General features: G+C 34.2%; 1 long non-coding RNA gene across 1 annotated transcript; it reads left to right on the top strand.

The window, feature by feature from the left end:
- Window positions 1-3,091: 3,091 nt before the first annotated feature.
- On the top strand, window positions 3,092-5,967 carry LOC121227984 (uncharacterized). Its single transcript, XR_005925496.1, has 2 exons — window positions 3,092-3,891; window positions 5,634-5,967. It is a non-coding gene; the product is annotated as an uncharacterized lncRNA (long non-coding RNA).
- The last annotated feature ends 8,331 nt before the right edge of the window (window positions 5,968-14,298 follow it).

Below are 14,298 nucleotides of genomic sequence, written 5' to 3'. Positions count from 1 at the left end.
CATAGGCTTTTAATTAATTGTTTGTAAGAATATAACAGAATGGGTCTGTTGGTCTGGTGGTTAAGTTGAGTGTTAGGATGTTGGAGGACTTGTGTTCGAATCCCTGCATGAGCAAGGGGGTTGTTTTTGCTCAGGGGACTGTAGGAGTTTCAATTTAGCCGAAATACTGAGGTGGTTGTGAGTAGTGGGGATTGTGGGAGTGAAAGTAGGAGAGAATTTAGGGATTTGTGATCGAAATATTAGTTTCCTGATAATCTTTCTTCCTTTTTCAAAATTTCGGTGACTCTTGGAGAAAAGTCCTAATGTTTTCTTCATTTCCTCTCTTCTCCCATATTCGGCTTTTGCTCTTCTTTTTTCTATCTTCTCTTTGATTTCGTTTCTTTTTGTTGACTTTCACCATCATTATCGCTAGTTCGATTTTCATCACACGTTTTGGTAAGTGGGTTGTCGTGGTTTGTAAGTTTTGAATATTAAGTTTTTGATTGGAGTTATTTTCGCTTTGGCAGCAGCATATTGCAAGGATCAAGGTTCTCCTCGTACTGTTTCGTGATCGACTGAATCGAGGTGGTTGGGGTAAGTTTTGTCGCTTTAAGGATGAGTATCTCGATTTGGGTTTGATTTTAGTTTAATTTCTAAATGTTTAATTTAGTGCTTTATTGGTCGATTATATGTTCTTGGGTGTTCGGAATTGTTTCTATACCGAAATCGTACCAGGTGTATACCTAGAAACGTAGAAAATGAGGTTTTAACGAAAGTCAAAAACCACACTGTCGATGCCACACGAGCGTGTGGTCACCCGTATGGTAGGCCATGTGCCATAACACGGGTGTGTGATCGACGAGGCCAGACCGTGCGCACAAGACATGGCCGTGTGATGGCCAGGTAGGCCGTGTGCTATATACGGGCTAGACTAATTTTGGTCGTATGGGCCCACATGGGTAGTCTTTATGGGCATGTAGGAATTTGGGCCAGGCCGTGTGTTCCACACGGGCCAAGGCCAATCTGGGCGTATGGACCACACAGGCGTATGGGCCCACATAGGCGTATGGGCCGACACTGGCAAGCCACATGGGCGTATGGGCCCATCTATCTGAAATGATTCCTAGGGTTGCACGGGTCGCCCAAGTCGACTGTGAACCTACTGTAGGGTTAGTTAGCGTTATCTAGACCCCTGAATGTATGATCTGAGTGTATGTGATGCATGATAAATTATACATGATTGCTGGTATATATATGCTACGTATGACTAATGGTTGTATAACAGCATGGCATATTGTATATTGCATTAAATTAGGTTGGGATGATGATATGTTGGAGGAAGTGTACTGAAAGGCTTTAAGCCTACTATCTGGCAGCTCAGCTACAATATACTGATTATGTGCCGCATTTGGTACTACTTGGAGTGTAGGGATGGGTGGGTGTTTTAAACCACACATGAAGTGTAGGGATGGATAGAGATGGTGTAGAGGCTGGTTGGGTAGGTCTATATATTTGATACTGTGACTATGATAGGCTTAGGCCCTAATGCATATCTGATACTGAAACTGAAATGGGCTAAGGCCTGAACTGCTACTGAAACTGTAATGGGCTTAGGCCCTAGACTGCATTTGACTGTTTACTACTAATAACTATATACATGTTTTCTATGGGAATTACACACTGAGTTTACGTAAACTCACCCGTTTTGTTTAATGTGTACAAATAATCCCCAGACTTAGACGGATCGGAAGGGCGAAGGACTCAACGGTGACCACATGGGTTATTTTGAAACTACTTTACATTTCTTTATGGTCTATTTTCTGTTTCTGTTTAGGTATTTGGTTGTAAATTTGGGACTTTCGGACTGTTTGCTTTTATTTCAGATTTGGACTATTTTCATGGGTTTTTAAATTGCCAAACTCAACATAAACTCGATTTTATTAAAAATAATGATTTTACTCAACGCAAATAGTTTTCTTCAAATGTCACGGTTTTTAAAACTTTCGCTACAGAAAATATTTTAAATGATTCAGTAATAAGGAAATGGATTTGAAATGGACGAGATATTTAGTAGCTAATCAACAGATATGTTTTAACTTGATAAATGAGATTTCAATTTTCATTCCATGTGACATCGTCAGATTCAGCCATAACGTCTAGGCCGGGTTTGGGGTGTTTCAGGGGGAGTAAATATGCATTGTACTCTTTTTCCCTTAACCGAGGTTTTGTCCCATTAGGCTTTCCTGATAAGGTTTTTAATGAGGCAACATATTATGTGTATTATAGATTGTGTACTCTTTTTATTTCATTAGGTTTTTATCCTATAAGGTTTTTCTTAATAAGGTTTTAACGAGGCACATTATCTACCAATGGACATCCAAGGGGGAGTGTTATGAATATCTTGTTAAGTGGATGTCCATCATGATCAAGATAAAGTTTTGATGTATTTTAAATTCTAATAGTTATTAGAATTAGGTCTCTACTTCTTTTATATTTCTTATACTTATAAATAATAGAGACTCTAATGAAGCATTGTAATCACCCCTTTTGATCAATAAAGTACATTCTCTGTTGCTTTCAAATTTTCTTTGTTCTTTATTCTCGCAATCTCTCTTTATTTTATAACAATTTTTAAATTATAATACTTATTAAATATATTTGACTTTATTTACTATTTGACTTGTAAATTGTACCTATTTTCTATATGGGTATCTAAATTGTTTTTATCTCATTTTAATATTTAAGCTTTTGTTCTGTTAAACTTTTAAACTCATGAAATTAGTTGCTTTAAAGAAAGCTACATCAACCAATCAAATCACACCATGTGTACATCGTTGACTGCTGACATGGCTATAGATTTTTGGTTGACTATCGTTGACTAAGAGTTTATTGGAAAAAATTAAAATATTAAAAAATTTATAAAATTAAAAAATGTTCTTAAATGTAAAATTATAAAAATAAAATAAAATTATCACAAAATTAATAATTATTAATAAGTAATAATTTTTAAATTTATTCAAAATCATAAAAAAATAAAAATTAAACAAAATTAAAAATTAAACGAAATATCTTCTTTCATTTCCCCTCTTTATTCTTTTCTCAGGAAAAAAAACCCTAACTCTTAATCTGCTTATCTTAGTAAAGAACTTCTCTTCAATCGATTATTCTTCTTCACCACTAGCCGAAGCCAAGATTTGTTCTAATTCCAGGAGAGTTTTCAAGCAATCAATCAAGAAGGGTAAGGTTTTACAGTTCCAAGGGCTAAACCACCGATTGTAGCTGCCGCTGGCTTTACCATCTCTGTCGGATTTCGACGTCTTCTTCGGTGAATAGCACCACCAGAAGTCTCCTCTTCTCCCCTATTATGGATAATAATTAGAGAGGTTAAAATAGTAGTTAAATTCTGTTTATTCTGTTTGTTGAGTTAATTATGTAGCCATGAAACGACACGTTTTGGGGAGGGGTCTTTTAATGAATACGTTGCGTTTTAGGGGGAAAGCTTGGTTACTAAACGGGGAGTTTTGGGCACTTAGTTGTAACCGGATGACAGCTGTAGAGGAGCGTCAATCTTTTCCTTTTAAGCATGCTTGTAGTACTGGGTTGTTATGAAAAAGGATATTACGTTCTAAACTTCTTCTCTTTTCTCTCTATTATTTCTCTCATTCTTCTTCCTCCTATTCTATTATTTTCTTCCTATCTTCTCTACCTCACATCATCCCCCTCTCTCGATTCCTCGAAGCTCAAAGCCTAAAAACCTTTGAGTTCCTATTGCCGCAATCCGACGAGCTTCGAAGTCTTTTGTGTAGTCTGCCGCCATTTACATCGCCTTTCATCAACTGTTACAGACTCAAATAACTCGTTGTCAGGGGAAATTACTCCAACGTTATACAATTTTTAATTCTGAATTTAAAGGTAACTTTGGTTTTGATGATAGTGACATGAGAAGATGAATTAGCACTAGCCAATTTCTTAGCTTTAATTTCTAAAAAAATGAGTATTGAATTGGGAAAATCAATTTCTTTAAAAGAATTGTTTCAGGTATCAAAACCATATGAGCGATAGACTTGAACGGTGGCCAAAGTCTTGAAGGAGAAACGATGTAATTAGTAAAAATAAATTTAATTTTTGTAATTTTAAAATTTTTACTACTTTATTAAATGTTTTTTTGATAATTTTTCAATTTTTCTTAATGTTTAATATTTTTTTTGCAGTTTTTAATAATTTTATGATTTTTAATAATTTTTATTTTTTTGTAATTTTATTATTTTTGAATAATTTTTTATAATTTTGTAATATTTTTAATAATTCATTCAAAATTATTATTATTATTATAATTTTTACAAAATTCTATAATTTTTAAATAAATTTTAAAAATTTTAATGATTTTTTTATCGAGTCACATCAAAGTCGATAGCCTCATTAGCAATTAACCATGTACACATGATATGTTTTGATTGGTTGATGGTTCTTTTAACATAGTTTCAAAAGTCATGAAGTTTAACGGGGCAAAATTTTAAGTATCTAAATGGGATGAAAAAATTAAAATAGTAGTGTAAAAAATAGTATAATTTAGATGCCAAATTATAAATAAAGCCAATATATTTTTAATTGTTTGATTTATCTTATTTCTGAATTTTTTATATACTTTTTTTAACTTTAAAACTTAACTTAATAATTATTCAAAAAAAAAACTTAACTTAATAACATAAAACATTAGGTATAAATTTATGGTTTATCTTTTTCTATCATGTTAATTTATTAAAAAGTTTAAAAATGGCAATTTAATTTTGATAATCACAAGTTTAAAAAAAAATCATATTTCATTAAAAAAAATGTCATCTATCATTAAAATAAATCGTCCACATCAATTATAAACTTAAAAGACTTTGTAATATATATATATATGATTTCTATTTAGATAAATATAATGAAAATTATATTATTAGTGTCACATAAAAAAAAAACTAACGATACAAGGATGGAACTTGAGATTAATAAAAATTTGTACATAAAACTTTTATCATTCCACCAATAATTCATTTAATACATAATTTTTTTATAACCATGTCTTTCTATATGAAAATTTTACTTCACTCACATTTATGTATGGCATGATTTAGTATTATTAGTGCCACATAACAAATTATTGTTTATTATTTGTGAAAATTATAAAATTAATTTACTATGTTTGAATTATTATATTGTTGGGATCGACCAATATAAACAACAAATAAGAAAACTAGATAATAATGAATACAAATATTTTACTTGAAAAATCCTAAAGAGGGAAAAACCATGGGTAAAGGAGGCTTTGGCTTTTCACTAAATAAGTAAACAAACAAGAGTACAATATAGAGAAAATAACCTAAATGTACAACCTGTACATTACCCAAAACCCCGAATATAAAGTTCAAAATTCCAAAGAGCAAACAAGTAAACAAAACTCTAAATCTCATATGGCACTCACACAAGAGGTATAAAATACTCTTCATAATTACCACAAAACTCTCACTAAAACTCATATGAGACTACATATTGTCGCCCTCAAAGAAAATCACTTACTAATTGGCATATCAAAATAGGGATATAATGATCCTTTCAAATAGGCTAAAATTAGAGTTCTAATCATACTAAAATATCATTGGAATAATTAGAGTCTAACTGGGAGAAGGAATCCTGCTTAAAGTTTGAGACGCGACTGCCAAATTGGAGAACACGTCGTGACGTTGTGACGTGCCGACTCTCCTTGTCACGACGTCGATGACGCATTTGCCTGGGATTTACATTGCGTTCTCCTGACGAGCTTTACCTGCTTGTCATGATGCTGAGCTTTGTTTTGGACCTTTATTCGGTTGTTCGTTAACTGTTGTCTTAAGTGCCTACAAACTTTCCGATAAATGCAAGGCACACCCTACATATATTATTAAGTGTTAATATTTTATATCATTATATATACATTATATAATAATTAGTTTTTTAATTTAAATATTTATTGATTGTATTAAAAATATTTTATACTCAATCAATTTTTAACCTTTTTATAAAACAATATTAAGGGCGGTAGATAGGGTCACACAATTTGAACCCGTGTCAAATGAATCTAACAAGAGTTTTATCCACCACTCCATACAAGTCAAGACAACTAATTTTTAACTTTTCAAATTATTTTTAATTACTTTTATGGTTAATAAATATAAATATATAATATTTATAAATATAATTTCATAAATTAAATAATTATAATGTATTCATTTTTATTTTATGTATGATCATATAATTATATTAAATATTAATTCCTGTTTAATTATAAATTCAAACTTTTTTCAAATTTTAAATTAGATCTATCTTGAGCTAGAATTTTTTTAACTTTAGATTTTTTTTAATCTTAAATCATTATATACTATTTTTTCTTGAATTTGATTCATTACGGATTCGAATCAATGTCAAACTCAGAACTTTAAATACACAAAAATAGAACAACTTTGAAGTTATTTTGCACAATTAAACTAAATTCACCTTCCATTTAGGTGTTAGAAATAAACCCAAAGCTACTTTCATCAGTCTATTCGTCCAAAGGAGCAGAGAAAATTGCAAAAATATTGCCACATGACTTCTTCAAAACACCATCGGGCTCCAGCCCAACTCTAACCCCTGGGAACCAAGCGCCAACATCTAAAATTTTGTGTTAAAAAAATCATTTAAATTTTTAATTAAATTTAAATTTGTTTCACTAAAAAATAATTTTTGAAAAATGATTTCTGAAAAAATAATTGATTGTTCAAAAAATATATATATATTTTTTTATGTTTGGGTGATTCTAACATAAAATATTTTTCATTTTTAGCAAATTTTCCTAAAATCATTTTTTAAAACTTGTATTCAATTATTTTTATAAAAAAACTTTATATCTAGTTAAACAAACACAATATAAAATATATTTGTTATAAAATATTATAGAAGCATTTTTTCTTTAAAAACCAAAATTTATTTATATAGTATGATGATATTTTATAATAAATAATAATTTATATAAACTTAATAATAACTAATGTATAATTAAAATTTAATTTAAAGTTATATATTATAATGTAAGAGTTGATACTGAGAAGTATGAAAGAATAAATAAAGCTAACCAATATTTTAACAAATATTCATATTTATATTATATATACTAAGGAAATTTATCACTAAATATTTATGAATTTTAATATAAATTTATTATTAAAAAATTAATATATATTTAAAAAAGCTTAATATTGTTATGAATATCTTATTAAGTGCATGCCTATCATGATCAGGATAAAGTTTTAATATACTTTAAATTCTAATAACTATTACAATTAGATCTCTATTTTTTTTATATTTCTTATGCCTATAGATAGAGACTCTGATGAAGCATTGTAATCATTCTTTTGATTAATAAAGTACATTCTCTATTACTTTCATATTTTCTTTGTTCTTTATTATCTCCATGTAATGCCCTGAATAATTTTTTTTTCGTGGATTTTGCTATAAATATGTATCTGCCTTAGTGGCTAAGTTGTAACACCCCAAAATTTAAATTTTTGTTTTTGCGAATGTGTGACACAATTGGGTATCTGCTTCAGTGGTTAAGTGTTCTAGTTGTGTGTGGGAGGTCCCAAGTTCAAGTCATGACTTGGGCAAATTTTGGTATTTTAGGAATAAAGCCCAATCTTTGGTCAATAAGCTTGTATTTAATTGTTGATAATCTTATATTAGAATGGGCCTGCTGGTAAAGGGGAGTGTTGGTTGGTAGAGGGTCAGGAGTTCAAATCTCTGATGCCATCTCTTCTCCCTTACTTCTCCTTTCGTTTTTCTGTTGTCAAACTCGAATTCTTCGTTCCGTTGGGTCAATTCTCTTCACGTTCTAGTAAGTGGAGTTTTTACTTTCTTTAACTTACGACTTTTCCAACTTTGATTCGGGGGATTTTTGACGTTCGGCAGCAGCATCTCGCATGGTTGAAGTGTCTTATCGTGCTATTGTGTAATCAACTGTTCAAGGTGCTGGGCTAAGCTTTTCATCGCTTAAGGGATGCGTTTCTCATTTCGGATTCGGTTTTAGTTTGATCGATTAAGTAATAAATTGAGTGAAATTGGTCAATTATAGGTTCTGGAGTGCTCGGGGATCGTTGTGGCATCAGTCGAAACCAGGTGTGTGTACTCGATTGCATAGAAAACGAGATTTCCATGAAAGCCGAAAACCTCACTGTTGACGCCACATGGGCATGTTGTCCCTCGTGTGGTAGGCCGTGCGACATAACATGGGTATGTGATCGATGAGGCCAGGCCGTGTGCACATGACACGACTGTGTGATGGCCAGGTAGGCCATGTGCGATACATGGACAAGGCCAATTTGGACCATGTGGGCCACACTGGCATGTGGGCCTATACGGGTAAACCACACAGGCGTGCGGGATTTTGGGCCAGACTGTGTGATCCACACGGCCAAGGCCAATTTGGGCTATGTGGGCCACATGGGCTGGCCACATGGGCGTGTGAGCCCATTTTCACTGAATTGATTGCAAAGGTTGCATGGGTCACCCAAGTCAACTGTGAACTTATTGTAGGGTCGGTAAGCATCACTTAGACCCCTAATTGTGTGAATTGACTGTTTGATTTATATATATTGAGCTTGATGATAGTATGCATGTATACTAAATTGGTTATATGTACTGATATCATGAGATAGCATGTCATGATTTGTATGTTGCATTGTATGGGGTTGGGTTGATTATATTTGGAAGAAGTGTACTGAAAAGCTCTTAAGCCTAATATACTGGCAGCTCAGCTGCAAACTACTGTTTTATGCCGCATTCGGTACTACCTGGAGTGTAACACCCCGTACCCGAGACCGTTGCCGGAGTCGGACACGAGGGGTTAACAGACTTAATTCCCTTATTTTTACAGTCCATTTTAAAAATTTCCAGACTAGCTGGCTAACTGCGTCACTGTCACCTTAAAAATCATATCTTGAGTTCCAAAACTCGAAAATAAATTTTATGAATTTTACCTGAAACTAGACTCATATATCCATCTACAAATTGTTTTCTAGAATTTTTGGTCTGGCCAATTAGTACAGTTTATTAGTTAAAGTCTCCCCTGTTTCAGGGTTCGACTGCTCTGACCTTCATGCATTACAACTTATATATCTCCCTGTACAAGGATTCAATACTTATTCCGTTTGTTTCTAAAGAAATTAGACTCGAAAAGGAATCTATACATATATGGCATGACTTCTAACTATCTCTGGTTAATTTATAATGAATTTCCTAAGTCCGAACAGGGAATCCAGAAACAACTCTGGCCCTGTTTCACGAAAACTTTAAAATCTCATAAAATACTATTCATATGATCGTTTCATTACTTCCCTATGAAAATAGATTCATCAAGGTTCAATTAAATAATTTATTAACTATTTAATTCCATTCTTACTATTTTTAGTAATTTTTCAAATCCATACCACTGCTGCTGTCAGCATCTGTTTTTAAGGTAAACCTTACCTATTTCATGGTTTTCCATGAATCAACTAGAGTTTGTCATACATAGCATCAAAATAACCGTAATTAACCATTCCCAATGGCTAATCGTTACCAAACATTTCCATACCTCTCAATGAACAACATACAAGACGATTATAATGCTATGCTCAAAGTGTATATAAGCCATTTTCGCATGGCTATCCAAATTTATACAAAACCAAAGGGTACATGACCAACAACAAAAATGGTAGTCCTATACATGCCATTTTCAGAGTTCAACCAAAAGTGTACCAAAAGGGCTTTGATAGTGTGGACGACTTCGACTTCGACAATCCCGAGTCTGATAGCTGACGAACCAAAATCTATAAAACAGAGATTCAAAGAACGGAGTAAGCATTTAATGCTTAGTAAGTTTTCAGCAATAAAATTAGGCACAATTGAAGTATAGCATTCATATAACTAAACGGATAATTTCATATACACATATTCTCAAAAATCAGTCCTACTTCACATTTCCAACCCTTATATTCATACATAAGGGATCAACTTAACCAAAGGCCCGAAAGCTCACTAATCGACTGAGCGGATAATATTTAAACGAAATCACTACTCCAATGCATATACGAAACGTACCTTATCGTTGGGATTTTATGAGCGTATTAATTGAAATTATTACAGCAAGATCGCTCATTCTCAAACCAAGTACCTTCGGGGTTTAGCCGGATATAGCTACTCGCTCAAATGCCTTCGGGACTTAGCCCAGTTATAGTAACTCGCACAATTGCCTTCGGGACTTGGCCCGGTTATAGTAACTCGCACAAATGCCTTCGGGACTTAGCCCAGATATAGTAACTCGCACAAATGCCTTCAGGCTTAGCCCGGTTATCAATTCGAATATCCATGCACATATCAATAAATCATGACACATCAATATTTCATTTTCGTAACTAGAATTCAAACACAAGTCACTTATCAAGCATTATCATTTTCAGCTCAAAAGCTACATACAAAGGGCATGATTTTGATTTGCTTATAACATAATCTAATCGAATCATAATCTAAGTTTCATTACTCGAAAACTTACCTCAGATGTGGTCGAACGATTTCGGCGGCTATTCGATCACTTTTTCCTTTCCCTTATCCAACTTTGATCCTCTAAGCTCTTGAGCTTAATAAACAAATAAATTTATTCAATTACTTATCCAACTTTACTATATACAAATATCTATTTATTTAGATTCATTTCGAACTAATATTAGGCAACCGATCATATATTCTCCCCATGGAGATATTCAAACATTGTAGCCAAAGAATCACAATTATCGAATGTTTAACTATGATCGGACATATGATATTACCCGTATGTCTTAAGCTAATTGCCGAACCTATTGCCTCAATTTGTGTACATATCAAATATAGTAATCCTTACTTGAACTATTAACCAACCTTATCAATGAACAATTATACTTAAAATACCATATATATATATTCATAAGTGCATAGATACTATGTTACCAACAACTATTTCCTTGCTTAGCAGCCGAACCAATATACACATTACTCCATATCTACCCGTCACGTTTACTCTACTTAAACCGAATAAACTTGCACATAAGGTCCTTGGCCGAACCTCACTAAAAACAAGTCAACCAAAATCTTAGTATTCATCTTGTGTATAACCTTATTTACCTTCCAAAAATCACAAAAACATCAAACTCTTAATGTTTATGTACAAGGCCGAATCTTAACATGATCCAACCTCTAACTCATTCATTTCAATCACTCACACGGCATTTGTTCAATTCTTTAGACAAATCTATGTTTGGCCATTGTACTCATGAGCATTAAAATTTATAATTTGACTACTTAAAACCTTCTCTTCAACAATTCTTCATAAAACATAAAGATTATAACCCAATCTCATCCTTTAATAACTAAAACCGAATGCTCAAGCCATCACCAAGATTTCAAAATTTTTGCCATGGGTTGTGTAAGAAATTAGCTAATTAACTAGAAACAAGTTTAAAATTTAAGAATCTAACACAACATACTAACCTCCCCTTAAGCTCAAGGTGACCGAAACCTCTCTTCTTCCTTTCTTCAATTCGGCCAAGAAGAACCAAAGAATGAAGCTCTTTTTTTTTCTTTCAATTCACGGCAATGAAGGGGGCAACCACACACATTTTTTTTTGTTTCTCCTCCTACTAACACTAATATTTTATTGCCCATGTTCTTTATTTTATTATTCCTAACATAAGCATTAACATAACATGTTTATGACATGTTTTGCCCATAACATTTTGTCCACCCTCCTTGTCATGGCCGGCCACTTACTAATTAAGGGGGAAATTGACATGCAAGTCCACCCTTTTGATCTCATGCACTAATAGATCCTTATAGATCGACCTATCACATTTCAAAAGTGTCACACATAAGTCCTATTAGCTAAATTCACATGCAATTGACTGAATCGAAGCTTAAAACTTTCACACATTCATATTCACATATTTTAGACAATAATCATTATATTCAAATAATTTGGTGACTCGGTTTAGCGGTCCCGAAACCGCTTTCCGACTAGGGTCACTTTAGGGCTGTCACAACTCTCCCCCACTTAAGAAATTTTCGTCCCCGAAAATTTTACCGGTAAACAGGTTTGGGTATCGTTCTTTCATAGAGTTCTCAGGTTCCCAAGTAGCTTCTTCCATCCCGTGTTTGAGCCATAACACTCTTACTAAAGGAACCTTTTTGTTTCGCAACTCTTTCACTTCACGAGCTAAGATACGAATTGGTTCTTCTTCATAACTCATATCGGCTTGAATTTCAACCTCGGAGGGACTTATTATGTGTGAAGGATCAGATCTGTAATGTCGAAGCATCGAAACATGAAAAACGTTGTGGATCCTTTCGAGTTCAGGGGGTAAAAGCAACCTATATGCAACTGGACCAACTCGTTCGGAGATTTCATACGGCCCAATGAATCTCGGACTCAACTTGCCCTCACGCCCAAATCTGAGTATCTTTTTCCAAGGTGAAACTTTAAGAAACACTTTATCTCCCACCTGATACTCAATGTCCTTTCGTTTCAAATCCGCGTACGACTTCTGACGATCTGATGCTGCCTTCAGACTTTCACGAATTATTTTACTTTCTGCTCAGCATCTTTAATCAAATCAACTCCGAAAATTTTTCTTTCACCGAGCTCGGTCCAAAACAGTGGTGTACGGAATTTTCGACCGTACAAAGCCTCGTAAGGTGCCATCTTAATGCTTGACTGAAAACTATTGTTGTAAGTGAACTCAATCAAAGGTAGATACCGTTCCCATGAACCACTAAACTCAAGGATGCAGCATCTCAACATATCCTCGAGTATCTGAATTATCCGCTCGAATTGACCATCGGTTTGGGGATGAAAAGCGGTGCTAAAATGCAACTTGGTACCCAAAGCTTCTTGCAATTTCTTCCAAAATCGCGAGGTGAATCTCGGATCTCTATCCGACACAATAGAAATGGGCACCCCGTGTAATCTCACAATCTAAGAAACATACAATTCAGCTAGTTTATCCAAAGAAAAATCCGTATGTACAGGAATAAAATGAGCCGACTTAGTCAGTCTATCAACAACAACCCAAATCGCATCTTTCTTACTTGTCGACAATGGCAACCCAGACACAAAATCCATCTGACTCGATCCCATTTCCATTCAGGTACCATGATCGGCTGGAGTAAACCCATGGGCACTTGATGTTCCGCCTTCACTTGCTGACATATTAAACACTTCGAAACAAAATCAGAAATGTCTCGTTTCATACCATGTCACCAAAACTGACGTCTCAGGTCGTTGTACATTTTCGTACTCCCCGGGTGAATTGACATTCGGCTACAATGAGCTTCGTTCAGAATCATCGTAATAAGTTTTGAATTTCTTGGGACACACAAACGACTTCTGAACCTCAAACAATCGCTATCGTCAATTTGAAACTCTGATTCCATGTTCGAAACACATTCAGCCCGTTTTGCAACCAATTCATCATCGACTTTCTAAGCTTCACGAATTTGATGAATCAATAATGGTTTGGCCTTTAATTCAGCTACTAACACATTGTCGGGTAGAACAGACAAGTGTACATTCATCGCTCGTAAAGCAAGCAGTGATTTTCGGCTTAAGGCGTCCGCAACCACATTAGCCTTTCCCGGGTGATAATCAATGACAAGCTCATAATCTTTCAACAACTTAAGCCAACGCCTTTGTCGCAGATTCAAGTCTCTTTGAGTCATCAAATATTTGAGACTTTTGTGATCCGAAAATACATGGCACTTCTCACCAAATAAGTAATGTCGCCATATTTTCAAAGCGAATACGATGGCAGCTAATTCGAGATCATGGGTTGGATAATTTTTCTCATGTGGCTTCAGTTGCCTCGACGCATACGCTACAACTCGACCTTCTTGCATCAATACACAACCCAACCCAAGTAAGGATGCATCACTGTAAATGACGAACTCCTTGCCTGATTCGGGCTGCACTAGTACTGGAGCTTCCGTCAAATGGGTTTTCAATTGATCGAAACTTTTCTGACACCTTTCCGTCCATTCAAACTTAACATCTTTCTGAAGTAGCTTCGTTATTGGTGTGGCTATCATCGAGAAACCTTTTACAAACCGTCGGTAGTAACCGACAAGTCCCAAAAAGCTCCGAACTTCAGTAATATTTCTCAGAGGCTTCCAGTTAAGTATGGCTGAAATTTTGCTCGGATCGACTCGAATGCCCGATGCAGATACCACGTAACCCAGGAAGCTAACCTCTCTTAACCAGAA

The sequence above is a fragment of the Gossypium hirsutum genome, chromosome A04, assembly GCF_007990345.1.
Source record: "Gossypium hirsutum isolate 1008001.06 chromosome A04, Gossypium_hirsutum_v2.1, whole genome shotgun sequence".
Classification (NCBI taxonomy): Eukaryota; Viridiplantae; Streptophyta; class Magnoliopsida; order Malvales; family Malvaceae; genus Gossypium; species Gossypium hirsutum.
Note: the sequence above shows the minus strand (reverse complement) of the source record. Positions and strands in the feature narration are given on the sequence as shown.